This window comes from Pyxicephalus adspersus, chromosome 4 (genome assembly GCF_032062135.1).
Source record: "Pyxicephalus adspersus chromosome 4, UCB_Pads_2.0, whole genome shotgun sequence".
NCBI lineage: Eukaryota > Metazoa > Chordata > Amphibia > Anura > Pyxicephalidae > Pyxicephalus > Pyxicephalus adspersus.
In genome coordinates, this window is record NC_092861.1 from 105,838,054 (window position 1) to 105,853,431 (window position 15,378).

Below are 15,378 nucleotides of genomic sequence, written 5' to 3' on the forward strand. Positions count from 1 at the left end.
CAAAGAAGACATATTTTCAATTATATTCTTTACCTCCCTCTGTGCTAGAGTGTAGAACAGAACAATTCAATACTATTAGGATGCACTTATATGACCCTATCTCTCTGGAACTGTAGTTTGCAAATTATTTTTCATGTGCTTTTAGGTCATTGCAATGAAACAGTGAATGAATAAGCCTAATATGCTTACTTTTATACACTATTCCCTACAGTATTTTCTCCGCAAATGGATCTAATTGAGCAATTGCAGCAAGCACAGAACGTATGTAATCAACCAAAGATGACCAGCCAAGGCTGGCAGAGAATTTTGCCCTATTTTTGCAATATTTTAATGGAGTTAATCTCTATCCAAAGTAAAAAAGTGTTTATAATGTTTTTGTCAACCTAATTTGTGCTTAAGATTCACATGTCAGTTATAGAAATATTCACTAAAATTCCACACTGAAATTTGGATGGAGAATATAAAGATTTAAAAAAGGAAATTTGAGAGACATTGAAGTCATGTCTTTTAAGGGGCCAAGATACAAATGAAATGAAAAGTTGCCACTGGGTCATCACAGTTTTAGATGGCTATGCAGAAGAGCCATTTAATCACATAGTAAGTTATTACACACCCAATTTCATTGAAAGCTATATAATTAGTAAAACGTTTTTTATTCAAAGTGAAAGCAGAGGTAAATCCTTTTTCTGGATTCATATTTCACCAAAATATGTGCAATCCATCTCTGGGTTTGAAGATGTTGGCCATCTTTCTTGGTGGCTGGGGATTATGTATTTACTATGCAAGTGCATAAAAGGTTCTTTAACCATGCTGTACCCTGGCCAGTGAATGTACACAAAAAGTCCGGACAGGCAGGCAGAAGAAAATTATTAGTCTCTTCTGACATTTTTGCTAGGTGGAGTTTACTTACACTTTAAAACTAGATGGGATTCAAGCTCCAACTTCCATAGGTGAATCACTGGGGAGCTGATCCGCAGTGGGGCTTGATTTCTCCCCTGCTGACCACACAGCAGCAGAGGTGGCAGCATGGTTCCTGGGGGCCATCTTGGAAGCAAACACTTGGGCAAAGCATCCGCAGCCTGTGTGCCTGGGAGAGAATTGCCCCCTTATGCAGAGGTCCCTCCCCCTTCCTGGACATAAAACTTCTATATCCTCCTGTGTTCTTCTGTGACTGGTTGAATGCCAGTTCCTGTACTTCTGCTGCTGGATTCCCTCTGCATTATTACTAGTACAACATTAGCCCAACATACCCTTTGTGCAATGACTTAGTGCCCTGAGTAGATCTGGTTTTCTACAATTGCTGGTCTTTAAGCTGTCGGTCATCTTTGGGAATACTATACATTCTCAATAGTGCACAATAATAGACAAGTTCATGGGAAAAGTCCCTGCAAAGAGCTCCCGCAAGCAAACCAGTAAAAAGACACAGATAGAAGGTCTCTTCCTGTAATTAACACCATCAGCTTCACCTGAGCTACTGCTTTCATCAGTCCCACAGGAACTACCCAGCATAACAATAGAAGCTTTGCAACTTTCCCCAGTTCTGGGTTCAACTGCTGTGGAAGTTTCTTTTACCATACTTTGACAAAAAGTTTGATACCTTGCAATCATTTGGCATTATAAAGTCACTAAAGGGGAGGTTTCCACCCCTTTGAGTGACACTCGGCTCCTGGCTAATGCACATTCCACATCCGGTAAAAAAAGCTTGTCCGCCGGTCTGAAAAGGTTGGTGACCACTGACCTGGAGGATCAAGATGTGGAGTCTCAAGGTAAATCAAATGTATGGGCTGCCCTAATTTTGTCTTTGCAGGAAAAATTAGAGGATCTAGAAAATCAGAGCAGATGCTCTCTTCCCGAGGATTACAAAGGTCAGGATCTGGAACAGTGGACATTATGCTGGCTTTAAATCTACTGCCCTTTACCTAACAAACTTTTGAAAGAGTTTTTTGCATAGGGCCCAATTGTTCTACAGGGAGCCAAAGATCTAGATTGGTCATGGCCAAATTTTTCCACTATGCAGATAAAGAAGCCGTACTTACTGCCTATCGTAAACAAAGAGAGCTAAGAATTGAGAATGTAAATAATTTCGTATTCTAAGATTTTTCCATCTTTGTAGCTCAGAAATGCAAACAATTTGTTCCAGTGTGCCAACAGTTGGTTGAACTGGGAGCAAGGTTTGCGCTAATGTATCCCGCTAAGCTGCGTGTTGCCTTGGGAGGGTTAACAAAGGTTTTTGAAGACCCAAAATTGGAATTAGGTTTTCTTAACCAATCTGTAAAAGTCCACAGTGACTTCAATGCTTATTGTGAAATATTCAATGGGGTTAAGAACTGTATGTTTGTCAGAACCTGAACCTGGGGCTTCTGCGGTGGCTGACAGTGGACCATGGCACTGAGCCACCTGAAGTGCTGCCTAACTCTGTACCTGATCACTTAGTTAAACCTTTCCTGATACTGTACTTTGATGAACTCTGAACTCCTGTGCTCCTCCCAGCTACTTCCTTTAAAAAGGGTTTTGTAGAACTTCCTCTGTGCCAGATTATTCTACTCCTGCCAATATCTTGCATTTGTACTGCTGATCCTGTTTGCTGACTACCTGTGTACCAATCTTTGGCTGCTACTCTTCTGATTACGCTTTTTGGACTTTGTTGCTACTGTGTGAACCAAACTGGGCCTGCCTTCACTGTGAGCTTGCTTGCTGTTCCAGCTATTGAAAACTCCAAGCCTGAATCTTGACCGTGACAATGTTCTCTGTTGTTCTTTCCTTTATAAATCATTTTTCTGACTCCCTAACTTTGTAGATACCTATGCAAACATGACTTATTTCAGAATTGAATGTTTTTTTTTATGGTAACATTTTATTAATGTCCTAATTGGTTTGTCATTTTGGCTATTGGATTTTTGTCATTTGGTAATCTAACCCCTGGCCTGGCAGGGGGCTTAACTTGTTAATAGAAAAAGGAGGAAATGTCTGTTTTATGTGGTACAGTTGATGATTATTGTACTTGTTCAGATATATGAGTTTAAGAATTATTTTCAGTGCGGCCATTAGGTAAGCATAGTGAGGGGTTTATTTGTTGCCATTGTTTGTTTATTCTGGGAGTAGTTTCAGCTTGCTGGGACTGTGGCTGTCCGCTGTTGTTCAGAAAACTGCAGTTTTAGTTTCATCCATGATGCCTTTTTATGTCTCCACACTCTCACAGTCATACAGCTTCTCACACTAACTTGAAACTGCTTTCCTGGAATGTGGCAGGTCTTAATAGCCCCCAAAAGTCAAAAAAGGTATTGCTCAACTACAAACGGCCCCCTATATAGTGCAGCAGACACGCTTGAAACAAGGGGATGAGACCATTCTGAGAGATTCTTGGATAGGAGAGGTCCTTGTCGCAACATATAAAACAAACAAGAGCGGTGGCTATGCTTTTACGTAAACAATTACCGTATTAAATTCGATCAGTTGATCTGGAAAAGCAAAGTAGATATGTCTTGGTGGTATTGCATATATATGTGCCAAATGGAAACTCACAATTTTACACCCAACTATTGCAGAAATTGTTGGAAAGGGAGTATCCTAATTTATTCATGGCTAGTAATTTTAATGCTTTTTTTTGTCCCCACAGTTGACTGATCCCCAATTTCTAATAGGTTTTATAAAAATCCCTCTAAGGACCTAAGGAATTTGGTACTGCAGCTTTCCTTAGTTTATGCTTGGAGACTTCAAAACCCCAATGAAAGAAGCTACGCCTGTTATTCCTAGGCACACACAACCTTTTCTAGGATTGACTAATTCCTGGTGGGAGAGTCCCTCTTTTCTATGGTTTCTCAATCTACCTTAGTGGAATCTACCCTTTCCAACCATGCACCTGTACTGTTGACACTCTAAATCCATCAAATCTACTAGGATTTGGAGATTTCCCAGTCATTTGGCTAGAACACCTGTTTTCATGAATCTTGTAAAGCATCAATCAAATACTAGATAACAATCTGGAACATTGGAACTCTCCAATACTGCTGTGGCGTACAAATAAAGCGGTCATGAGGGAACACATTATTGAGTATACCTATTGGAAAAGAAAAGCTTACTCCCAATACACAAAATTACAGGCTAAAGTAGTGGCAGCAAGTAGGGCTTATCTTGAACAGGGCACACTCTCAATAAAAAAGGAATGGCAAGAAACGGTTAGGAAGCTAAATGCACATGGAGCAAATAGAGTAGAGTCTAAAACTCTTTTTTTAAAACACTCTAAAAAATTTTTTAAAACACAATACTACAGATGGGGCAATAGGGTGGACTCCTTATTGGCTAATTTAATAAAACCCCCAAGGCCAAACAATAGATTAGTAGTGTTAAGGACGCTCACTCTGCTGCACTGCACACTGCTCAGGATAAAATTATAAAAACTTTTGAAACTTGTTACCAACAGCTTTATAGGGCACAGCCATCTAGACCTGATAGACTCCTGTCTAAGGCCAAATTAACTAAATTATCTTCTAAGCAGCATGATGTTCTGAACTGACCAGTAACTGTTGAGGAGATTCAGAGCTCTGTGGGTATGACTAACAAATCCCCGGGTCCAGATGGCTTCCCCATGGATTTTCTAAAAATTGTTATGGAAGAGATCACCTCTTTACTAACTGAGGTTTACAATTCTATTTATTAAAACTCTCCTTTTCCGGCTTTTAATGAGGCCCACACATTGTTGGTACCAAAGGAGGGTAAAGACCCTTATCTGGTTTCTTCTTGAAAGGCCCAATCACCCAATGGGTGTTTGGGCAAACCGTTGCACCAAAACTTCTCCTTAATGGTATCCTGTCATCACCAGTACTTATGACTAGAGGCACTCATCAGGGTTGTCCACGCTCCCCAATACGATTTAATTTAGCTTTGAATCCTCTATTGCAGGGGTGCCCAACCTACGGCCCACGGTGCTTGCATCTTCTGTGTTCTTCAATAAGATTGTGCTGTCAGCAGAGGGAGCTGCTTGTACTGTGAGATAATCCCATCCCCATAAACATAACAAGTTGAGAAATACGGGGTCACAAGCATAAAATCCTAACAACAATCAGGGATATTTTCACATTAAGGGGGGCTATTTCAATACCAGGGTCCCCAAATTGAGTTTTCTCGTTGGGGACCCCCTGGGGGCCACTCCCATGGCAATGAACATTAGGGTACTGCAGATGTCTGTGTGCTGTGCTGCCCCTTAAAGTTCACAAAACGTCAATACTGCATTCAGACTGGCGGTGCAGTTATTGCTTAATTGTGCTATGGAAACCTGCCTAGGGGGAGATGCTCAGTACTGCTCCCTGCCGCCTGGAGTCAAATCTGCAGATCCTGTGGTGTGAGGGATTGAGCAGCTGGCGAGCTGCCTGATACACATAGCTGACCACTTACCTTCTGTGATCCTCAATGTCTCTAGAACAGAGGGATGTAAGCAACTGGTCCTGAAGATGTAGTATTAAGAACTATCTGACACATGAATAGCATTTCTCTGGAAGTATCCATGGCAGAGATTCTTGATTCGTCATCTCTTTTATTTGGTGCATGTATGGTATGGTAACTAGAAACATTTCAATTTAATTGAATCTTATAATAAAACTATTCTGGTTTTAAACTTACATCTTTAATGTTTGTTTGCATTGTGGCCCGCAAGTTTTATCCCAATGTCAATATTATGATTCTATTCCCAAAACATTCTATATACGCTGAAAATGTTACCTATGGTGTTAATTACAAGACCTCTTTAGATGTTTTTTGCTCCCTTTTTTGGGCAGGAAAGAGATCTTGTTTGGCTATGCATATCTTGCAACAACTGGTTCATATACTGTACATAAGGTGTTGCTGCCAAAGAAGATTCTGAAGAACCCCCTTATTAATTCCTGCTGGTACGTTTGGCATAGTTAGGATACGTTTTAAGCTTATTAGTCATTCCTCCCTATTTTGCCCCATGGAGGAATTTAGATTTTCCATATACAGTACGTGAGCCTACAGGTGTGAGTGAGGCGGAAGTCCATCTGATGAGCATTAGATCCTGTGTCAGTTGTTTAACTCAAAACATTATTTCTCATTGACCACTATCCACATTATACCTTTTCATGAGAACACAGCCTTTTGTTTACCTTCAACTAAATCTAAATATCTCATCTGCAAAAAAATTATTGTCTAAATATTAGATAAATCCCTTAGATCAATTACTATCAACCCCTAATCCTAGCAGACAAGTGTTATCTGATGTTTACCTTTCATATAAAGTAATTTTGAACTTAGAGATTACACTCCCTGGGCTGAGTAGGTGGAATAAACACTTATCAGACAAATCTCTTACTGATATATTGCTAGATTTTCTTAGGGCTTGGTCAGCACTGCCCTCTTCTATGTACAGAAATTACCTTAAAAATCTATCATTTTGCCTATATCTCCCATTATGCATTCTTACCTCCCTTAGTTGTTTGAAGTGTGGGGCAATGGAAGCGGATCTATACAACATATTATGAAACTTCCCTAGAATCAGATATTTCAGGACAGTAGCCTCATATGCCTTGCGGTATTCAGTGAATTTTTTTTCTTTAAAACCTAGATGGGCTATCTTTGGAGAATTGACTTAAGAATAAAGTATGTAACAGACTTCTTTCTATAATATCCTTCGTAGTTAAAAAAACTTTAATGCATGAATGAATGTCCTCAACCTCCCATCCTCGCTTTATTAATTGATAAATTATGGTTTATTTTCCAAATTGAATGGGTAGAAGCGTCTTTGGAGAAGGAATTACGTGTTAACAGATTTTTTGAGGTATGGAAATCTTATATTGATGTTCTACCAATACACACTAAGAAAAGTATTATATCGACTTTTGATCAGACTGCATGGTCTGCCCACTGCTTACTTGATGATGGACCCCCCCCCCCCCCCCCGATTATGTACTGATGTACCCTGAGTAGTTCTCTGTATTCCCTTTCAGTATGTAGCTTCGTATATAGCTGATTCTTACATGTTTGGTTAACTTTTTTTCTCCTGTACTAATGCTGTATTTGATATGTACCTATTCTCCTCTGAAAAATAACTAAATAGAAATCCATTCTAGGCTTGCTGGATTCACTCATGATAGTCTATCTTCTCCAGTCTTGGAAAGCTTTATTAAATCAGGTTCTTTATACCCCACTGCCATATCTACCCTTTGATCCAAATATTATTCTGCAAAATTTAATTTTATGAATAGCAGCAAAGATGCTGGTAGGGATAAAAAGTCTCAAGAATGTGCAGCAGTGCTTTCCAGATGTGCACACAGCACTCTCTATCTATACAGGTTGACAATCAAAAATCCAGCAACCTCTGGAAGCCGCATTTTCAAAAATTCCATAAAACATTAATGGTCAAACATTGTAATGCAGTCCTTGTACTGAAAATGGACCCGAATTATCGATGGACGTATTTTTGATTGTCAACCAGTAAATACATTCGTTAGATGGGGAGGAAACCCGAGTCATATCCTTGGCATTGATTAGGAATAAGAAGAAAAGACACAGAAAGCAAAATAGAGGATAAAAACATATGTTACCATACAATGGTAAATCTAATGCAGTGGATTGGGTCAAGGCCAGGTGGAAATTATGGCATATAGGGAGTATACTCACTATATGCAAAGTATACATAAATAACAGTCCATTACTAATCACCCCACAAGACAAATGCGAGATTTACTAAAATTTCCCTTGATAGAGTATTATGACACAAGGTGGCATGATGTTCCTGTAACATATTAGCTCAGGGGAGTATAGCAATTAGCAGGTTCCCAACATGGGAATATGCCAACAGAACATTAGTAATATTGTTATGGTCTGTCCTCCTAGTATCCTTTTAGTTAAAAAGATATTCCTTACTATGAAATTGTCCAGTGAGAGGTCCCTCCAGGACTCGTGGGTTGTTAATGATCTGGGAATGTGCAGCAGCCTAAAAGCAGAGCAGAGCTAAAAAAAGAAGAGAAGAGAAGAAAGACAGTTAGTCAGTTGAAACCTCGGGAGGAGCTTTCACACAAGATAAGATCTGCCAATTCGCACAACCTAGAGAGACGATAAGCCATGTGGAGAGGCCTGGCTTCTTTGGTGTTTGGGGATGTCCTCACCTTCATCTTGACAGAAGCCTCCTCACCTGGTCTGGATCCAGAGACACACAGCTGGGGGATGGACCTAAGGCATGGACAGATTGACAGCAGCACCTCTGGAAGAGTGGAGTACAGATCTATCTTTAGGAGTAGTCTCCTCCTAAGGCTCCCCTTTTTTCAACTTCGGCACCTGAGCTCGTATGTCTTTGGGGCCCAGACCCAATCCAGTGACAGATATGAGGTCGTGCCTTGGCACGGCATCATCTCTGGCTTATGCAGATGAAGATGACGGCACCACAAAAGACCTGTTTGTCAGGTGTTCACTTCTGTGAATCAGAGCAGTTCTTGGATCCTTGGCTTCAGAGCTACTGAGTCTAGGGTGCTACAAGTGAAGAAGAAGCTCCTTCTGTCATCTGTGCCTTCAGCCCTCTCCTGTGATTCAGCTGCTGGTTCTTCGGTTGATGTTCCTCCTCTGCCTTCATTGGATTGTGTTGCTCACTCCTCTTATGCTGCTCCTAAACCCCAGATTATGGCTGGTAGAGAAGAATGCATCACAGTCATGTTAACCAGTGCTCTCCTGTTTCCACTCTGGTTGGTGGTCGTCAGGATTTGGAGAGTTTTTCTCTTTTATTTCTACTTCTTTGGAGCATAGGGTGCTCACTAGTATTTTGTCTGGTAGGGATTGTGCTGTAATTAGGGGTGATTCTTCAAGGAACATCAAAATTAATTATTCTGATTACAGCAAGCCTCAAATCACACCGAGCATAAATTACAATATTTGGTAGACAACTTAGTAGACAGAAAGTATGAAAAAAATGCAAACTAAAATAAAATAAAAAATACAAAGAAGTCCAGGGAAAGGAGGAGAAAAGAGAAAGAGAACGGAATTTGGGTGTAGAAGAAAGAATTAAAAAAACTATTAATAGAGAAACTAGTAATACAATCATCTAAAGAAGTGTAACAGTAATATAACCAGATGAGGACCAATGATCACCATGATGAAGACTTCCATTTCAGCCTAATCAGCCATCTCCTTGTGTAAGGATGTGAAATGTCAATTTAACTAGCGATTTGTGAAGGGCCCAGGAGAAGATGGTGGATCATTTGATTAAAGCAAAACACATGTTTAGTAAGCCAGGGTTAAATCATAGGAGCCAACAGGATACCAGAAATCAGGGGAGTATGCAAAAAGGAAGTGAAAAGTGACTTTATATTAGTCAAAGTATAATAAAAAGGAATTGAGATGTGACTTCACATTTGTCAAAGTATACTTTACTTTACAGAACAACCAAATATGCTTAGTGAATTGCATTGGGGCTATATTTGTACAATCAGAATCAGTATATGAGGAACCCCACAACAAATATTTATATAATTGTTCACATTCAGCCCAGTGAATAAATTGCCACAGGGTTTCCCAAGAAGCCAGTTGGTGCAAATGAGCGGCAAAGTAATATTTATGGAAATCCAGGACACAGCTCACCATTCTTCCTTAATGAACACAACATTACAAATTTCGAGATCCCATGGATTTAATCATTCCATATAAATTTAGGAATATCTGATTATAAATGTCTAATTAATGGAAGGGGAACAGTGACTGACAGTGTCTCAGAAAGTTATAATAACTTGGAAATATTGTGATTTTGCCAAGGACAATACACCCAGAACAAGAAACTGGCAAGGACCTTCTTTTGTGTAATAAATTGTGAATCTCCCTAGGAGATTGTGGATAATTATGTGTATTGTAATATGTAAGAAAAATATCTAAATACTTGATACAGTTTGTTTGCTAGGGATATGGAAACTTCTAAGAACGATTCTGAAGTATTATAGAAGATAAATTAGGTGGAAGTGCCTCTGTCTTACTAGGATTTATTTTATAGCCAGAGAAGGTGGCTTACACCCCTTGGACTTGATGGAGACAGGGCAGGGAGACCAGCAGATTAGCCAAGGACAAGAAATGTCACCTCTATAAAGCACAATATTTTCAGATTTAACTGAAATTTCCAAGTAAACAGATTTTGCCTTATAGCTACCACTAAAAGCTCAATATATAGTGCAAACAATAAGAGGGAGAGGGAGCAACCTAATGTAATCTAAATGGATGGGGGATGGGGAGCTTGCATGAGGTAATTTTACTTCTGCTGTAGGGACCAAGTAATGTGATTTGATCGTCCGAAGGAAAGGTCCTTTAATACTAATTGTCTTGGAAGTATGGCCTTTTCGACATCTACACTAAGAATGAGCCCACCTTGGTCAAGCTTAATTATATCTATGAGATCAACAACACATCTGGTGTAATTGGCTGCTTAACAGCCCAAGATAAATCAAACCTGGTCTTTAGACATAATAGAGAGCAAGAGGGAACCTAATCAAGCTGCTAGTATTTTAGTAAAAAGCTCCAAATCTAAGTTGAGAAGATCAATAGGATGATAACTAGCTGAATGATGTTTTTTTTTCTTTAATTCATGTCTTCCAGTATTTTTTTCCCTTTCTTACCATTGTTAAGAATTTTTTTCTTCCTTTTTTGAATAGGGTTTGAAATATAATCTGATTCATTATTTGGACAATTCTTTTTCATAGTGGAGAAATTAGTTCCTCCAACCACCTATTTGGATCCTTTGGGTATCACTACTGATACCGTTGCTATGGAATTTAGATAATTGATCTCTATATTTTATTGGGTAAGAGAAAAGCTTAACTTAAGGTCTGCAATATTTTCTGGGGCTATTGGCCTTTTTGAGGCTATTGGTCTTTGACACTGGGTCGCATTTTACCTAAAAGATTTTTGTATGGCTATATCAAGCATGAGGTCCCCTTAAACTCACATTTATATTTCTTCTGGGATGAAAGAGGTCTTACAACTGCAAGCTTTTATTTTTAGAACAATGTAATAGTAGATCCTTATGGCAGGAGGAATTTATTTTAGATTCTGACTTTGTTATTCATGGATGCTGCCCGGATCCATTGGTTTTGCAGCAATATGGGGTTCTCATTGGATTGAGGGTCCTCGGCATCCGAGTTGGGTTTCTAAAGGTGTGATATCTAATATTATGCTGCTCGAACTGTTTCCTATTTTGGTTGCCCTGGAGGTTTAAGGTGGAAACTTTAAAAACCTGAGATTTTTATTTCAAACTGATAATAAGTATTTTTAACTAATACTAATATATTAATATTACAGTAATATATATTTTAAACTGCCTAGCCTTAAAGTAGCTGCTTGTGATTAGGCGGCTTCTTTATTTGGCTTTGAAGTGTTTACACCTAAATGTTTGTCTTACAGCTTCATTCAAATTCACATTCACATCTTATTAGGGCTGCAGATCGCTTGTCACATTACCAGTTTTGCAGGTTTAGAACTTTGCTTCCAAATGCTGATGAGGTGGGAATGCCTTGCCCAGCTTGCTTATGGAAAATTGTTTGAAGTTTGTGACATCCTGCAAATTTAACTCTGTTGCCCCGTGAACATGGATTAATTATTCAGCAGCCTTACAATGGTGTATTGATTTTCTGGAGGGGTCTCTAGACACCTTGTTTTGTGTTTTTTTTTAAAACTTTTTTTTATTTGGGTCAATTTATACATACACATAACCAAAACAAATACAACCAATGGGAGGGATATACTACAAGGGGGGAAAAGAATGGAAACACTCACAATATCATATTTGAAAACAAAAGATTGTGTAGATCAGCCAGAAATATTGGTTATATACCATGTCGAAAATGTAAATTTTTTAATTTAAATTTAAAATCTAAAAAGGCATAAGTCAAAAAAATTTATAGAGTTATAGAGTCATCTCCTTGCATTTCAGCATCCAGCATCTCTCTATGGCTTGTTCCAAACCAGGTTTTTGGGATTGTATCCAGTTGTGCATAATTACTGGTCTGGCAGCCAAAAGACAAATATTAATCCATGTCCGTAAGGAGTGAGGTATATTATCTGTGACTGTCCCACTATATGTGTTGTGACACCAATGCAGGATTGGAGGTGGAAAGGAGATATATTTGCCCAGGATTCCTCTGTTGTCTGAGGTATATTTGCCCAAGATGCCTCTCCTGTGTGAAGTAGCAGGTGGAAGACTCTCACCTGTGAGATGATTAATGAAGAAACACTGAGGGTGGGGATATAACCCAGAGCCAGGAGCTCAGTCAGGAGCCTAATTTGGAGAGACACAGACAGGGATCTGTGCGGGCCCAGCTTGGCTTAGAGAGACAGCCAGGTGGACTGTGTGGGGGAGAGCCTAATTTTGAAAAGACACAGACAGGGGTCTGTGCGGCTCAGCCTGTCTTAGAGAGACACAGCCAGGTGGACAGTGAGAGGAGCTCTGTTTGGAGACACAGACAGGTGGTCTGTGAGGAGCTCTGCTGAGAGACTCAGAAAGTCAGTCTGGGTGATTGAGCTCAAGTCCGTTGGTGTGAGTGAGCTCAAAAGTGAGTAGAAGGTTGCTGCAAGCTTTGTTTGGAGCTGACAGGGAGATGCCCTCCAGCTGATAGACAGGAAAGTCTGATGTTTAGTAAGTGCCAGACAGGCAAGGTTTTCGTTTGTTTTGTTTTTTTTGCTACTTTTTGTTATTTTATCCGCAACCTTTAAATAAACCTGACTACAAATCAGCTTAACACCTTTACCGCAGTGTGTGGTCTGAATTGGATGAATCAGACAAGTGTCCTTTGACCCCAGCAAAGGCGATCCAGAGCTTAACCCCTCACAGTGTATATATATATCCTAATCTAGAAAATCTTTTTGACACAATTTCACATTACAGACTGATAACAGCCTGGTAAAGACAGGCATCAGAGAGGCATAAATATTGGATATTTTCAGGGGAGATAGTGATAAAAGTTTATCTAAACCACTGGGCATATTTCTGCATAGTTGAGTACTAATGACCTGAGGTAGGACATAATCTGGTTGTAATACAGTGGATGAACTGCCCATTGTGGAATATCATATTTAATCCCCATATCAGTCAAAGAAAGTTTGGTACGATCCTCCGGATGGAACAGACCACTGCACCTCACTAGTCCATCTTGTTTCCAAACACCAAAAGCTGCATGCTCTTGAGCCTGAGGAAACATGGAGTTACCACATATAGGCAGATATTGAGAGGGACGAAATGGTACTTTGAATCTGTCTGATTACCTTCCATGTAACCACTGTATCTCTAATCAAAATATTATGACGCAGAGCAATAGGAACATCTGAAAATTTACAGTGTAATATTGCACATAGATTCCAAGGATGTGCCATTGCACTTTCCAAAAGTACATTGGAGCAACAGGATGTATCTCTAAGGCTTAGTCTACACGGACTGTTTCCCCAGTGTTTAACCTGAGGCTTTTAAAGCCTTTGTTTAAAGTCCTTGTGCATTCCAATGGGCTAATCTACACCAGGACGTTTCCTTCAGGCACGTTATTGAGCGTTATCTTAAACGTTGCTTGCAGCGTTTAAAAAATTAAACGGCTAGATAAACAGACATGAATGGGGAGACTTGTGCCCATTCATCTGTAGTGCTCTGTGATTGGCTGAAAAATAGGAAACCCTGATGACAGCTCAAGCATCATCAGGATTTCCCTTTCCAATCAGGGAGCAGTGCAGTCAGCGGAGCTCTGCTATGCTGACAGCTCCGCTCCCCTTATCACTCCCGCAGCCCTAGAGGAGCTGTGACATGCATTACAGATACAGAACACATGTTGCCAATATTTGGTCTGAAATGATAGGCGCGTTAAGGGCATCTATGTCGCTCTGTTGTAGTTCTCCCGAAAGGAATGCCGTCCCGACCTGTACATCTGCTACTGAAGGAGAATACAAATTTTGAAAATATTGCGGTGGACAGTGATTCACCTCTTCGGAGGAGGTAACCACATCTCCTGTGGGTGTATACAGTTTTGGAATATAGGTCGGTTTGTAACTGGTGCGGACTAGATTGACCAACATTTTGCTTGATTTATTGCCATATTTGTGATATTCTAGTGATTTATACTTGCACTTTAACTGTTCGTATTGGGAAAGCCAGGAATCGAATTCACGTTTGGAGGCATACCACATTTGTTTAGTATCAGGGGTAGGATTATCAGTTAATGCCTTTTGTGCTATTCTGAGCTCCTGTTGTGCTGTTAGGAAATAGGATAAGGTGGCTTTTTTTCTCTTCACCATAAAGAAAATAACTCTACCTCTCAAATAAGGCTTACCTGCCTCCCAGAACAGTAAGGGATCATTCCTATGAATGCCATTGTGTTGGACATACTCGAGCCATGCAGATGGTAAAACATTCTGGAATTCAGGGTTTTTGGACAAGAAAGAAGGGAAATGCCAAGGAACATAATCACCTTAAGGGTATTGATTTCTTATCACAAGTGAAATGGGAGAGTGATCTGAGATCACCATAGTATGAATCTCCGGTGACCCAGTCTTATACATATTAGCATCTGTGCAAAATAGGTAGTCTAAACGTGCCTGTGACAAATGAACCTGAGAGACAAATGTATACTGTCGTTCTAGTGGATGGTGCTTTCGCCAAACATCCTTCAAATGCATAGCATTGGCAAAATCAGATAACACCGAATGAGGTGTATATCGTTCAGCATAAGCGACAGAGCTAGAGCACCTATCCTCAAAATCCAGCATCACCGAATTGAAATCACCTCCTATTTTACAGGGAGTAGGGTCTTGGGCTAGCCAACTGGACACCTGGATCTTTTAGATTGGGTAGATGCCGTATCAGAAAGCAGAGTATGCACCAGACTTTCTGCTTCTTCAGCAGAAGTGAGAGAATATTTGTGCCCCTGAACATCGGAAAAATGAAGGACTGCTGGATATGCCAGCGTGAAGCCCAACTTGTGTTGATATAAAATCGAACATACTTGCTGAAAGCTTCGCCTTTTATGTGAGACTTCTGCAGAATAGTCTGCAAATATGAGCAAGGAAGCACCCTCGAATTGTAGATGATGCTGGTTGTGAAGAGATTGAAGAATGCGGTTTCTATCAGTATAATAAGAATATGCCACCAGTACCGGTCAGGGATTGGAAGCGAATGCTTGCGAATTTGCGAATGGGGCCCAGTCTATGAGCACGCTCCACTCTGCAGTTAACCTGAAGATCCAGTAATTGTGGTATAATGGTAGAGCATACTTCAATTAGTTGTGATGATTTAACACTTTCTGGGAGACCTATGATACGCAGGTTTTTGCACCGAGACCTATTTTCTAAATCTTCTATTTTATCCTGTAGTGCTAGAGATTTAGCTTCCAGCGCAGAAATAGTAGCTCTAGTGGAGGAGAC